General features: G+C 31.4%; 1 protein-coding gene across 2 annotated transcripts in view; it reads left to right on the forward strand.

Moving 5' to 3' along the window:
- LOC114328533 (serine/threonine-protein phosphatase 2A 56 kDa regulatory subunit epsilon isoform) overlaps window positions 1-8,975 on the forward strand; it is a 148,160-nt gene extending 139,185 nt beyond the window's left edge. Inside the window, exon 7 of one of the 2 annotated variants that reach the window (XM_050644401.1) lies at window positions 5,342-8,975. The gene's annotated coding sequence lies outside the window, so the exon portion shown is untranslated. The remainder of the gene's footprint in view (window positions 1-5,341) is intronic. The other variant, XM_050644402.1, reaches the window with a different exon arrangement.
- The last annotated feature ends 5,687 nt before the right edge of the window (window positions 8,976-14,662 follow it).

Below are 14,662 nucleotides of genomic sequence, written 5' to 3' on the forward strand. Positions count from 1 at the left end.
TAAAAATTTAATAGAAATCATAGAAATAAGTGGTATCGATTAACTACCTGGAAGGAAAACAGGTAATAAATGTAGTACAAAATAGTCGAAGAAACTGTAAATATAACAAGATCTTTTAAAAAATATGCAGCCTAGGTGGCTCAGAGGTGAGTGTATCCGCCTTTGATGTCGAATGTTGTGGGTTATATTCCTACTACAAAAAAATATTTCCTAGGTTGCTGCTTCGAAGGCTTTGACAACTAGAAAGTCGTAAACTGTTTAGTACAATTTCTCCACACTTGGTGTGTAGGATACACTATGTACACTTAATGATACCCAACACAGCTGTATGCAGAGGGAATATATACAGAAAGTTGGACAATCTTCAGGATTTGGACCATGTCTTGTTTCAACAATCTGTGTGTGAATCAATGAACTGTCAACACGGATGGAATGGGCAAGAAGTGAATTTAATGCGGCCAGGATGAGGGAGTCTAGTCAGGGAAGGATAGAAGATAATCGCCATCTTTCGTAAACAAAGAAATTGATAGTGGTAGTCAGGGTTGCCAGCTTGGGGTATTTTCCCATAATTTTGGAGTAATTTGAAAGCGTCTAGAGGAATTTTTCGAAGCAGAAATGGTTGTGAGGGAAAATTACGAGTGATTTTAAGGGGTCATTGTAAATTAAATTTGCGTATATACATAGAACTGTATATTCTCATATAATCCAAGACGATAGGACCTATTAATTATTTCCAGGGCCTTCTGTTGATAAGTAGTATAATTTTGGTTTACTGTTCTCTACATTTGACTACTAATTTATTAAAATGCGGCAAATTTAAATGTAAGGGATTTGAGCTTCAATTTGAGGGAATTTCAGTTTCTAAGTGGGGGATTTATAAAATCACATCTGGCAACTCTGGTGGTATGTTGTAGCAAATTTTCCCTGGCAAGCTCTGTCTCTCTCTAGGACCTCTCACTTGTATGTTGGCCGTAATCTGGCCTCACTGTTTGAATGGGACGGGGCCATTCCATCCGTCTTGACAGTTCATTGGTGTGAATACATCTCAACATTTCGCTACACTTGTATGTAACTTCTTTAGAACGAGGTATGCTATTAGTCAGTGTAATTCAAATATTCAATGTCTTATAGACTAAAATAACCTGTCAGGGGGATTCACACATAGCAACTCAAGTACTCGTCGCATCTACAGCGTATTTCAGACTGAGATTCAGTGTACGAAGGATACCCCCGATACAAACTAAATGAGAATCTCCTTGACAACGTTGCCGCTTTGCCGCTCTTTACGGCATCAGCCGTGAAGGGTAGTATTAGGCAGATACTTGTAGAGGATTATCGCTGTTAACTGCTGTGGAATACTGAAGGAGGATTTATTTATGATAATTTATTGAATAGCAAACCCGCTTGCAATATACAAGCGTACTGGTGGATTCTAACGTATGAAACAGAGTGTACATTAAGTCTTTGACTTTTGTGTATACATAAGATTTATCAAAAATGACAGTAGCATTGTCTTTTTTTCGCTGGGAAGATTAAGATCGCAGGAAGGAAAGGAGATTTCAGCTGGAATTTTGGTCCTGAGAAGAAAATTTGATGATTGTATTAACGACAATGATGGTATGGGAGGGGCTGTTTTTTTTTCTTAGAAACAAGGGATTGCATTTTGTATCTCGTGGATTGAGAAGTTAGGGTTGTTCTGCTTGTGAGTAAGAGATACAAACTAAAAGTACCACATCATTAACAATAAGTGTTAGAAAATTTCAAATGAAGTTTGAGATGCAAGAGGAAGAAGGTGAAGTTGAGTATTTAAGTTACCTACTTTAAGTGAATCCAATCCTCCTGAAGAAGTTACACACAAGTGTGGCGAAACATTGTGACATACAGGGTGTCCCCGAAAATAGTACGTTCCTTAAAGGTATAGGTAGAAGGCACCATGTAGAGCAAAAAAGTCTTATAACATTTTTTTCTAAATGCAACCGTTTGGCTAAAAAACCAAAATACATTTTGGTATGCAAATTGAAATCTGACAACTATGTATACAAAAATCTAAACATAGACAATCACAATTCAAAAATAGTTGCAGCATTTTAGCCATAAGTATTTACATTAAGCCTTGTCTTCATCCTAAACAAACAAATTCTTGTTTTGTTGGATTTTCAAACATGGGGTGGCACAATTATTTTGCAGGTGTACCTGTCTGATTTACATATTTGTGGTGTCAATAAACTAAACCACAAACAGTTCTTGTACAGTGATGCCAAATTAGTTAATTTTATGAAAATAAAAGTTCGCTTATATGGCGAACAATGTAATTTTTTTTTTGGAAACGGTTAACTTTAGAAAGAAATGTTTTTGAAATGTTTTGTTTGACTTTTTTGTTGTACATTGTGTATTATATCCATACCTTAAAGGAACGCACTTTTTTCGGGGACACCCTGTATACACATAGATCGTCCAAAGAAGACACAGTGTAAACCCAGAGGACGATTATTTGACAATTCTGAATTTATTATTGATTATGTTCGAGTAAATGATGAAGATATATTTATATTGCGATAAATGGTTGATACAGTAAATCATTTGTCTTGCAATTTAGTTGTTGATTTTATTAACAACTGGGTTATTTTGATTAAGTGTTTCATCTGCAGACCAATATTAACTAAAAACTAAAACGAAAGTTTTTTGATAATAAAATTTCACAAAAATTAACTTCTTTAAAAAATAATTGATCATTATGAAACCAAAACATAATTAAATAACAATCTTATAAACTGCAAAGAAAAATATATGAAAACGCTGCTTTAAAATATATTGCATGTTATTGTTTTGTACTTCCCAATGAATCCGTGGACCTATCTCCATATAAAATCAATTGTTTCTGTATTTCTTTCACTTATAATTATGCTTTAAAAGAAGATAAAATCATTATGTTCTCTTCAACTTCTTCGTTTGGTTGAATGAAGAAAATATTAAACACATTAATCTTCTTGTTCTTCCATACTAACATTATTAACACACAATGTGCTCTTATTTGAGATATACTATTTAAACATAACAAAAGTTGTATGTTTTTGTATTTTCTCATATCTATATTCATCTAAAATGTAGCAGGATTACTTGGCAAAAATAACTAGGAATGAATAGAATACTTATCGTAAGTGATTTTCATCAGATAAAAAATAGGAACGTTGAAGAAACACAGAGTATTTGCTTTTGAGTTAATTGAAAAAAGTTCCAGGATACTTCAGTAATAAAAGGTTACGTATTCAATTTTGTTTCTAAATATATTTAAACAAATTATATAATTTGAAAATAATTTCAGGTTTTCACCAATAGTACAATAGATAGGAAAACCAAATGGCTGTTGGTTAATAACTGTTGAAGCATATTCTCTCGCTCTTTACATCATATTGTCCATTAATTGTATTCTAACACAATTACCGAAGAACCGTATTTGCAAATATGTGATCATATTAATCATTTTGCTGAAAAATCTTTTTAAAATTTCGATAATAGATGGTTAGAAAACAATTAATGATAGGACGATGGGACAGTGATAATGTTAAATTATCAAATATTGCTATGCAACATGTTAATTTTTTTATGACCAAGCAAATCTTAATTATTTGTCTATATAAATCTAAAAATTACAATAAGTACAATAGAGATTTTAAATTCTTTTACGTAGAAGGCCAACACTTCTGGAGAATTGATTGAAACTGCAAGATTCATGGTCCAGGTGTTTGGCCTATAGTAGATTATTATGATTATGAATGTTGTTTGACATTGGCCTGCGTCATGGCCCTGTAGATTCTAATGCTGATAATGCTCCTATCACATCTTCTATTAACCAGAATATGGTCAATTTGATTTCTCGTATTCTGTTATTAGAAACCCAAGTCTGACTATGGATATTTTTATGATAAAACATCGTTGATTTAATAAGAAGATTATTTGATGTTGCAAAATCCACTAGTCTGAGTCTGTGTTAACCTATGTTTCGCCTAAACACTTCTATTCCTATCTTAGTATTACAATATCCCATAACAAGTGTCACATTCTGTCGAGGCCTGGTCATCGAAGACATCTTTAGTTGAACTCTCCTTTTCTTTGGTTGGTGCATGAATTGATAGCATCGAGATGCTATTTTAACATTCCCAGCTATAATAACTGTGTCGTCTGCTTCCCCAAGTTTTTCAGTTTCAAAATACAGTGATTTTCGTTTACATATTGTTATTTTTGTTTGGAGAGGTTCATGATCATGTAAGGAAAACAATCAATATTTAGTTTAAAAATAGGAACAAACTAACTAATAAAAATTGATATAAAAACTTTTATTGAAAAAAGTTCTGAAACTAATTTCTTGTGGCATGTTTAAGTTAAATATTATGTTATGTTTCTATGGGATTAAGCTACAATTTATTGTAATGCAAATTACATTTTATAATAAAAATCAAAATTTAATATAATCCTGAGGGTACCAACACCACCCTTGTCAATTAAAAGCATGGTTATTTGTATACAAGATAGAGGCCATATAGATACCGCTGCACGTCATCTGCGTCATAGCACGTGACGTCACATGAGACCAACACGAAATATTTAAGTGGTAGGTCTGTTCCTTTTTAGAATCGTTTAGCCGATTACACTGGAATTACAGCCACTAGACATATTTTATTATATACGCGTAGAAATAATATTGGAAGATTTCTTTTAATGTAAATTTAAAGAAACACACCCTTATTTCGCTTAATTTATATAAGTGGAATATAAAGCGTTTTATAAAGCACATTCTTGTTCGGATTACACTCTAACTGCGATCGAACAAAGGTGACATTTTGGCATAAATTGGTAACATTTATTTGACAGTTGCGGTATTGACACTTCAGATTTGTTTTTATTCTTTACTATAAGTATTTGATTTATTATATTTTATTCTTTTTATTATTTACTTTAATGTAAGATTATAACTTAATTATTGTCTCTTATTTTTAATGTTTTTATTTATTTACATTGAATATAAATTTGTTTTATTGTATAATCCACTTCGCAATAATTATGTGATATATTTGATTTAAAATGAATTCAAGAATTTTTTGTAATCGGGCAACAATGTCAACTTAGATCTCTGATGTAGATAATGACGTGCAACAGTATCTATATTGTATTGGTTACAACACACTAATTTAAAATATTCTTTTTTTGAAAACCAATTTCCGGAGTTGAAATCGAAACGTCAAATAACAATTATAAAATGTAATTTTCATTACAATAAATTGTGGCTTAATTCGATATAAACATAACTTGTATTAATTCATTTGATTGTATATGTATTTTGTAGGTAAGATATCATGTCCCATTGTCCCATTTGAAATTATCATCATAGAACCTACTAAATAGCGGCAAATATTGAATGGAGATTTGTTGCAGCTGAAATTTTTGTCAACCTGTTGCATGCATTGAAAGAAAAAGACATTGATTTCGTATAATCTAATAGACAGATTTAAAGTAGAAATTTCGGTGTGGCGGCATATTTCATTGTGCATTGTGTCCAACAGTCGAAAGAAGAAGAATATGGAGCAATTGGATGTGTGTAGTTACAAAGAAAGTACGTGAATGTACTTTTAAGATGTTTCTGAAGTTGTTGAACGAGACGGACTATCCTAATAATACGCTATAAAAATAATACATTAAAAAAATCTGTAAATAGCCATGAAGCATACCGTGGTTACAGCTTGTGTTACAATTGTGGTTGGTTGCTTCTAGATTTATTTCTATTGTCGCAAAGAAAGTTTATTTTGTCTGTAAATTCCTTTAAAATACCATTATTGTCGGTAATTAAGCAAAAGCTACTACACTCGCTTAGCTAAAAACTGACTTTGACATTAGATAATAATAATAATATATTGTATCTTTCTTTTTTGTTAATTTTATTATACTTCAGCTTTGTATTTATTCTTTTAAATTTCTATCTACAGGATGTTTTATTAATAATTGGAAATATTTTGTCTGTATGTTTTTGGGCTCAAAATATTAAGATTTAACCCAAATCACTTCAATAAAATGTGGCTCCCTACTGAGTTACAGGGTGTTTTATTTAAAAATTTAAAAACTTTTTGTACCCAGTACTTTAAAACCATTTGACATATATCCTTGCCATACTTGTTAGCAAGTGTAGGTACTGTACACCTGCTAAATTATCTTAAACAAACGTTTCTGGCTACTACCAGAGGCGTATGATGGGGGAAAGTGAATGGTTGACCCTTCCCAAATTCTACGCCACTGGCGGAATTGCTATTTTAGTGTAATTTTTGAATTCTCCAATACTTTCTATATAAATAATATACGTAACTATAAAGTCATTAGTTTTCGAGATATTTGAAGTTAAAAATAAAACTGCACAGTTATTTTGATTATTGTATTATACCTCTTCGTTTTTAACTTCAAATATATCTAAAACTAATGATTTTATCGTTATGAATGAAGAGTATATTATTTACATAGATAGTATTGGAGAATCTAAAAATTGTGCAAAAATAGCAGTTCCGTTATTGGCGCCGAATTTGCGAAGGGTCAACCATTCACTTTCCCCTGTCGTATGACTCCGGCAGTAGCCAGAAATGAATATTTAACATAATCATTACATAATTTAGTAGCGTGTACAGTACCTACACTTTCTGCCAAGTATGACACGGATTTGTCAAATAGTTCTAAAGTATTATTTTTTTAAATAATTTATTTTTTATTTAAAATTTAAAGAACTATTGGTACCTGGTACTTTATAATCCGTTTGAAAATTATTGTTGATAGCACAGGTCATACAATACAAATGACCTGCGTCGCAAAAACTGTGCTATCAATCATTTTCAAACGGAGTGTAAAACTATTAGACATATCCTTATCATACTTGGCAGAAAGTGTAGGTACTGTACACCCTACTAAATTATGCTACATAATCATTTCTGGCTACTACCAGAGGCGTACGACACGGGATAGTGAATGGTCGACCCTTTCCAAATTCTACGCCACTGACGAAACTGCTGTTTTAGCATAATTTTTAGATTCTACAATACTTTCTATGTAAATAATATACTCTTCATTCGTGACGATAAAATCTTTAGTTTTAAAGATAATTGAAGTTAAAAACGAAGAAGCATAATAAATTAATCAAAATAACTGTGCCGTTTCATTTTTAACTTCAGATATTTCGAAAACTAATGACTTTATCGTTACGAACGAAGAGTTTATTATTTACATACAAAGTGTTGAAGAATCGAAAAATTGCACTAAAATAGCAATTCCGCCAGAGGCGTAGAATTTGGGAAGGGTCAACAAACGACTTTCGCCCGTCGTACGTCTCTGGTAGTAGACATAAACATTTGTTTAACATATTTTAGTAAGACGTACAGTACCTACACTTCATGATAAGTAAAACAAGGATATGTCAAACTGTTTTAAAGTACTGAATACAAATAGTTTTTCAATTTTTAAGTAAAACACCCTGTAACTCAGTAATTAGTGACATTTTATTTAAGTGATTTGGGTTAAATTTTAATATTTTGTGCCCAATAATCTACTATACAGATATTTCCAATTATTAATGAAACACCCTGTATCATAAAATCTACTTTATTTTCAGTTAAACTATTATATAATATTATAATAATAAATTGTAATATATAATTCCTAATAATACAGTTTAAATTATTTCCATAAATTTTTTGAAAACAATCTCCTTAATCATAATAAAACTGAACAATAAATAATTTATAACTTTCCACGGTTCAGCAATTGACCAAACCCACCTTTATCATCCCCGATTATTCTGTTGAACTGTAAGAGCCCGTTCACATGACAGGAGCTTAACGCGCGATTACAACTACATACATTTTACTTGACACCGTTCACATGCTAACGCGCGTTTTAAGTCATTAAAAGGCACGTTAGCATGTGAACCGTCTCGAGTAAAATGTATGTAGTTGTAAGCGCGCGTTAAGTGCCTGTCATGTGAACGGGCTCTAGCTGTTTAATTTTACGCTCATGACGTATATGCATGTTTTTTATATCAAGTTAAAGCTTTTCTTTAATATGATGATATAAGGCTGCCTGTAAAAAAACGCGAGGTATCAAAGATAAAGTGAAAGAGAGCTAGCGCGCAACGCCGCTGGTTTGACAAGGATGGCGAGGGCCAGTTGTGTGAGGTGTAAAGCCATTGCGCACGCGCTGGTAGATAGGGTTTTCAAGCAACGGCACAAACAGTAGTAGGAACGACTTTACAGATACTTACTCCAAAGATAAAGCATTTATGTTAAAATAAAACATCTACTAATCAAATTAAAATACAAAAAGAATATCTACAAAGTAGAGAATTTTGGTTATTTATATGACAAAAAATATATAAGCAGACTATATTTGAAAAAAATATTTGTTTTTATTGGAGCTCTTTGATACAATTACAAATAACAAAGCCATTAAATATTAGTCCAGAAACAGAGAACAGCGTATTTTAAATAAATAAAAATTAAAAAGTCGCTGAATAACTAATACCATCCAAATTACATTTTCGTATTAAAGCCTTATACCGAGGATTCCTCGGTATCCTCGCTGTCACCGCAGCTGTTACTATCATCGTCACGAATATCAGACTCAACATCCTTGTCAAACGACTGGCGTTGCGTGCTAGCTCTCTTTCACTTACATTATGTAGATTGGGTTGCATAATTCACAGTGTGCATTATAATTTTTATTTACTAATGTCAAAGTCATTTTATAATGCTTCATTGTAAAGAACCTTAAAACAACAAAAAATTAAATATGCGAAGTACTTTTCAATAAATATCTAAATCTTTGTTTATTGTAAGTTGTTGGACTAGTGGTAATTCTTAATGTAGCTTAAGAGGGGTTAATGTCCATAGTATAAAAATATTTCTGTTATCAAAATTATCAGAAAAACCATTAAAAGTTTTCTGACTGAAGTTAGTTTTTTATTTTAAAATTGAAGAACAAGTCAGTGTCATTACGCGTTTCGTTAAATCATTTGGACAAATTTTGTATAAAGGGCAGTTTATGTTCAACCTACAGACTGAAAAAAATGTAAATAGTTTCAAAACGCTAGGGATGTCAAAGTGGGTAATTAAATAATTTATTTTAGTGCAAAATATCACAAAAATATATATAAAATGACGGAAGGGGTCACTTACAATACAGAAGAAAGCTTTATTTATGGTATTATAATTTTTTAATTAAAAGCCAAACATTCTTAATAATATAAGTCACTTATGGCCGGTTTCACCAACGACAAATAGTAGTTTATTCTATGAATAAAGTTATTCGACCAAGAAACTGACATTTACGTTTCACTAACGTCAAATAACATTTTATTTATTTATTTATCAAATAAGTATTTACTCTTCGAATAAATTGACAAGTTAATCTCGCTTTAAATATCTATAACAAAGAAAATTCGTCAGTTTAACTTTAAATTATCAAAATTGTATTGAAACACAATAAAAATACAATCGCCTAATAAATTTTATTCATTGATTTATTTGTTGTGAGTGAAACCGGTCTTAAATAAATATGTATTATAAATATTATCCAGAAACGACGTCATGCCTTTTTATTTTATTGATGTACAATTTTATTTGTAAGTAATTATTATTGTTTTCCAGTATAACCAGAATTTATTTTCAAGCTTATTTTTTCTGAAGCAATATAACTAGTCAAAAATAAATTTTTTACCTTAATTAGAACTTCCGAAATTTTAGGTAAAATCGGCATTAAAATGTTAGTGCAGCGACGCGATTAAAAACGCGTCGCTCACATAATATAATATAAAGCGATTCATTGTACGATTTTTAAGTGAATGCATAACCTAACCTAATGGTATATCAGTTGTCAAAATATTATCTAATGCGTCAATGCGGATTTTGGTTCTTAAAAAGAAAAGACGCTGCTTATTCAGTTAATGAAGTGCCAAAAAGAAAAGACGCTGATCATTCAGTTAATGAAGTGCCAAAATGTAGAGCCTGCATTCTGTTCAGAGAACTAAAAAGCATTCTCACAGATTTTTTAATTATATGAGAACTTCATTTTTCTACCATTCATTCATTATCTGGTATCTATAAGTTCCCCCACCACAAAAAGCGTCAAAACGAGCAGAATGAACTTAGATTTTTTTCAAAATTTTCCTAGAAACTTGAGAAATATTGATATGGAAGGCGCTCTTACCAGATGTTGTGAAATGCCCAGTTTTTCAGGAGATCTAGGGAAATTTTTATTGTGGTCCAGTAACGATGTAGCCTTTTTAATATGAAGTAAAGAAACACAGACTTACTCACAATCATTTAATTTACTTCGACTAGTCGACTTTGTCGAAGTAAATTAAATGATTGTGAGTAAGTATGTGTTTCTTTACTTCATTTAAAATGAACTCACATATGCAACTCATTCAACCTTTTTAATATCTTTGATATTTTCCTCAAGCTAATTTCTATTTATTGTATATCACGTGACACCTGACGCATCCTTATAACGTTTCAGCCGCTATTAACCTTAGGCCTCTTTGGCAATCCATCCTCTAGCTTCAAACTCTTATCATTTACTTATTATTAAACCACCCTATTTCCAACAAGCCCCTCCGTCACGAATCGACGAGTCGTTCTACCCTCACCACAAAAAATGCCAAAAACGAATAGAATAGTCTTTCGTTTTTTTTACATAGGCTCTTATGGAACGCGCCGTTGCCAGATGTTGTGAAATGCCCAGTTTTTAAGGAGATCTAGGGAAATTTTAATTTTCTGGTCCCGTAACGGTACTACTCTTTTCTTTTTTGACATATATTTGCTACGTATATTAGCGCCAATTTAAATAACATTACCTTCAATTCAATTAACGTTACCTAAACTTAGCCACACCACTCGTCTCGATCCTTTAAAAAACAAAACCGAAAAACAAAAATTGAAACGATGCTGTTTCTTAAAAGCATGTTCATTAATACAGTCTATGCAGTGAAAACATGCCTGTGCCGTTTACATTCCTAGGTATGACGTCTTTGCGGAAAGTAGTTTTATCTGTATGTGTGTAATATATAGAAAACAGACTTAACTAAAAGTGAATGTAAGTGATCAATAATAACAAGCAGTCCGTCATCTTTATTTATATTTCTAATTAGATTCAGTCTAAAGCTTGTATGTTTTACAACATATTGAATTTAGCACAATTATAGTAGTAGCACCAAACTATTTGAACTTTAGAAAATGCATTGATTCATTAACTTTTAATATGTGATAAACTGTGTTTATTTTCCTAATAGTAAAGTATGTGTAATAAAGTGCTCACTATTAGAAGTCGGAAAATGTTTGTTTTCTTTTCCGTTGTACCTTTGTATTTTGCGTAATATAAGAATATTACTTGTGTATATAAACAGAATAACCTTTAAACTGTTATTATCTTTGTAAGCTAGGAGTTCCACATAGCCAATGTAAGAACATTCAAAATATTTTCAAGAATGTGGTGGCATGGACCATCACTGTGGCTTGTTAGCATATGAACTTTTTATTTATTATTTTTTGAGTCGCTTATCGCTCTTATTAGGCGAGCGTTTACAACTAAAAAGACGCTAAAAACGGAATATACCGACTAATTTTTTTTTACATTTCTACCGCACCAAACCTATTTTCTTCGAGTCTATATATTTTTAAAAGTTCAGTTGTATTTTTTTTTATTTACCAAGTTGACCGGAAATTGTTATTAACAAATAACTCATAAAAAACAATTTCCGGAATCGCTTTGAATAAAATGTTTTTTTGATAGTGATAAACACTATTTCTCTCTTCTTGTTAATTTTTCGAAAAATACTTCCTTTTCGAGTTATTTGTAACTATTTGTGGAAAAAATCTCTTAATAAGAAGTGATTTTTGGCATTTCTTTTGTAAAAAAACTACTAAATGAATTACAATTCCACAAAAAGCTTTATAATCTTTAAACCTTTAAGTACACGTTTCAATATTTTGAAAAGGATAAATGGTTTATGTCTTGCTAAAAACATAGTTTTAAATTTAAACAAAGATTTCTACGCTTGCTCGACTGTATCGCCGCAACTGCTGTAGACAACCGCGGTAAACTGCTCAAAGAAATATTCTAATTATTTGAGCCCATATTTTAGATAGCGAGATAAAAACCATTTATCCTTGTCAAAATATTCCTACTTGTACATTAAGGTTTAAAGATTATAAACCTTTTGTAAAATTGCGTTTAGTATTGCATCTAGTGTTTTTTATATATAAAAAAATCCAAAAATGACCCATTAAGGCATTTTTTTCAACAAAAAATTGCGAATAACTCTAAAAGGAAGCATTTTTCGAAAACTTAACAAGAAAGAAAAATGTTTTATTTTGATGAGATGCGTCTAAAAACATTATATTCGATGCGATTCGGGAAATTGTTTTATTTTATAAGTTATTTGTTAATAAGTGATTTTTGGCAAATTATTTTTTTTTTAAACTACTAAAGAATTGCAATTCTAAAAAAGGCTTTATAATCTTTAAACCTTAAAGTACAGGTAACAATATTTTGAAAAGGATGAGTGGTTTATGTCTTACTGAAATAATAGTTTTAAATTTAAACAAAGCTTTCTACACGCTGCGCCACTGTATCGCCGCAACCGCTGTACACAACCGCGGTAGACTGCTCGAAGAAATATGCGAATTCTTTGAGCCCATGTTTTCAGCGAGATAAAAACCTTGCCAAAATATTCCTACTTGTACATTAAGGTTTAAAGATTATAAAGGTAAAGAGAGAAAAAGTGTTATAATTTGCAAGGAAAAAGGGTGGTAAATGCATAGATACGGGGGATCTAAAATATGCATCCTACAACAATTATATTTGGTTTGGATTCAGAGTACACCACAAGCTGTTCTGATGATACCAAGAGGTTGAAACATATGTAAACAGATGGTGGTGGTCTCTGAAACAAATTAAATCTTTTTTTTTTGTGAATTTGATGGCCTTGGCCGAGCCAATTAGCCAGACATTTTGTTATTTTAAAAACAAATTTGTTTTTTCAATCACAGGAATTTTTTCTGTATTTCTAACTGTAAATACCTAACAAACTAACATATTACAATTATTATCTAAATAATACACTGTTGTGGTTGTAAATATTTTTTTGTACATTGTATTGTTTATTTTTTTTGTATTTTTTTTATATTTTTAATTTTTTTTTATTATCTTTTTTATTATTATTATTTATTGATTGTTTTTTTACTACGCTAAGACATAAACCCGATTCAACATCTCGGAGGTTTACATCTTCTTAGTTTATTTTCTTTTTTTTTTTTCTTTAAATTAAATCTTAACAGTCTTTATTTATCTTCGTTCTTCTCACGAATTGAGTATTAGGAATCAAAATTCGTTTGATATTTACCTAGATAAATTGATGTGTTGTGGAATGCATATTTTAGATCCCCCGTGTCTATGTATTTAACGCCCCTTTTCCTTGCAAATTATAGAAGGATAGGGATAGGTGAAAGTGAGAATTTGTTTCTGACCTAAGAAATCTTTTAGATTTTTGTTTTTAAATATTATATGTTTGGAAATAGAGTCTCCTAGGTTTCGCCTATTAGTCTAATCGCAACATAGGGGGTCCCGTGGACACTTTTAGTTCGCCGCGATTTGATGGTGGTATTATAGGTTTTTCGGGTCGCTGAATCCAATGGAAGTGGTCTGGAAGCCCAAATGTGGTGCGTTTAATTGTTATTTACAAATTATGGTAAAACTAGGTGTTTTCAGGAATTATTAGAAGCCCTGTAAATAAATTGATAGTGTTAAAGGTCTTCTCTGGTGTATTTTTGGTCGCTGAATCGAATGCGACTAGTCGCGATTACTCAAAATATGTTCTTATTTTGTTAATAACAAAATAATAGTTTATTCGCCGAAAAGCTCGAAATGCGCTATCTACAGCAAGTTTGTAGTCTTTTTCGTAGTACTTTTATACGCTAAATCGATTGCCGCTAGTCGTGATAGCTTAAACCACGTTCCGACTTTGTTATTAATAAATTATTGCAAAAATAACGGTTTATAGTACGTTTACTCACGGTTTTTGCTCTAAATTTTAAAAAACCACTTGGATTGACATGAAATTTGGCATACACATAGCTAACATGTCAAACAAAACAAGTGATATTGTGTCGATGTCTGCTTTTACCCTTCGGGTGACTTTCACCCCTTTTCGGGGGTGAAAAAAGAAACCTTTAAAATAAGTCCGGAAGTGGATAAACTGATTAATTCTAAGCAACTTTTGTTTTATACAGTTTTTTCACTAAGTCAATACTTTTCGAGTTATTTGGTTTTGTTGAAAAATGAACATATTCACTCGCAAATAACTCAAAAAGTATTGACTTAGTGAAAAAACTGTATAGAACAAACGTTGCTTAGAATTAATCAGTTTATCCACTTCCGGACTTATTTTAAAGGTTTCTTTTTCACCCCCGAAAAAGGGTGAAAGTCACCCCCAGGGTAAAAGCAGACATCGGCACAATATCACTTGTTTTGTTTGACATGTTAGCTACGTGCATGCCAAATTTCATGTCATTCCAAGTGGTTTTTTAAAATTTAGAGCAAAAACCGTGAGTAAACATACTATAAACCGTTATTCTTGCAA

The sequence above is a fragment of the Diabrotica virgifera genome, chromosome 2 (genome assembly GCF_917563875.1).
Source record: "Diabrotica virgifera virgifera chromosome 2, PGI_DIABVI_V3a".
In the NCBI taxonomy this organism is placed as follows: Eukaryota; Metazoa; Arthropoda; class Insecta; order Coleoptera; family Chrysomelidae; genus Diabrotica; species Diabrotica virgifera.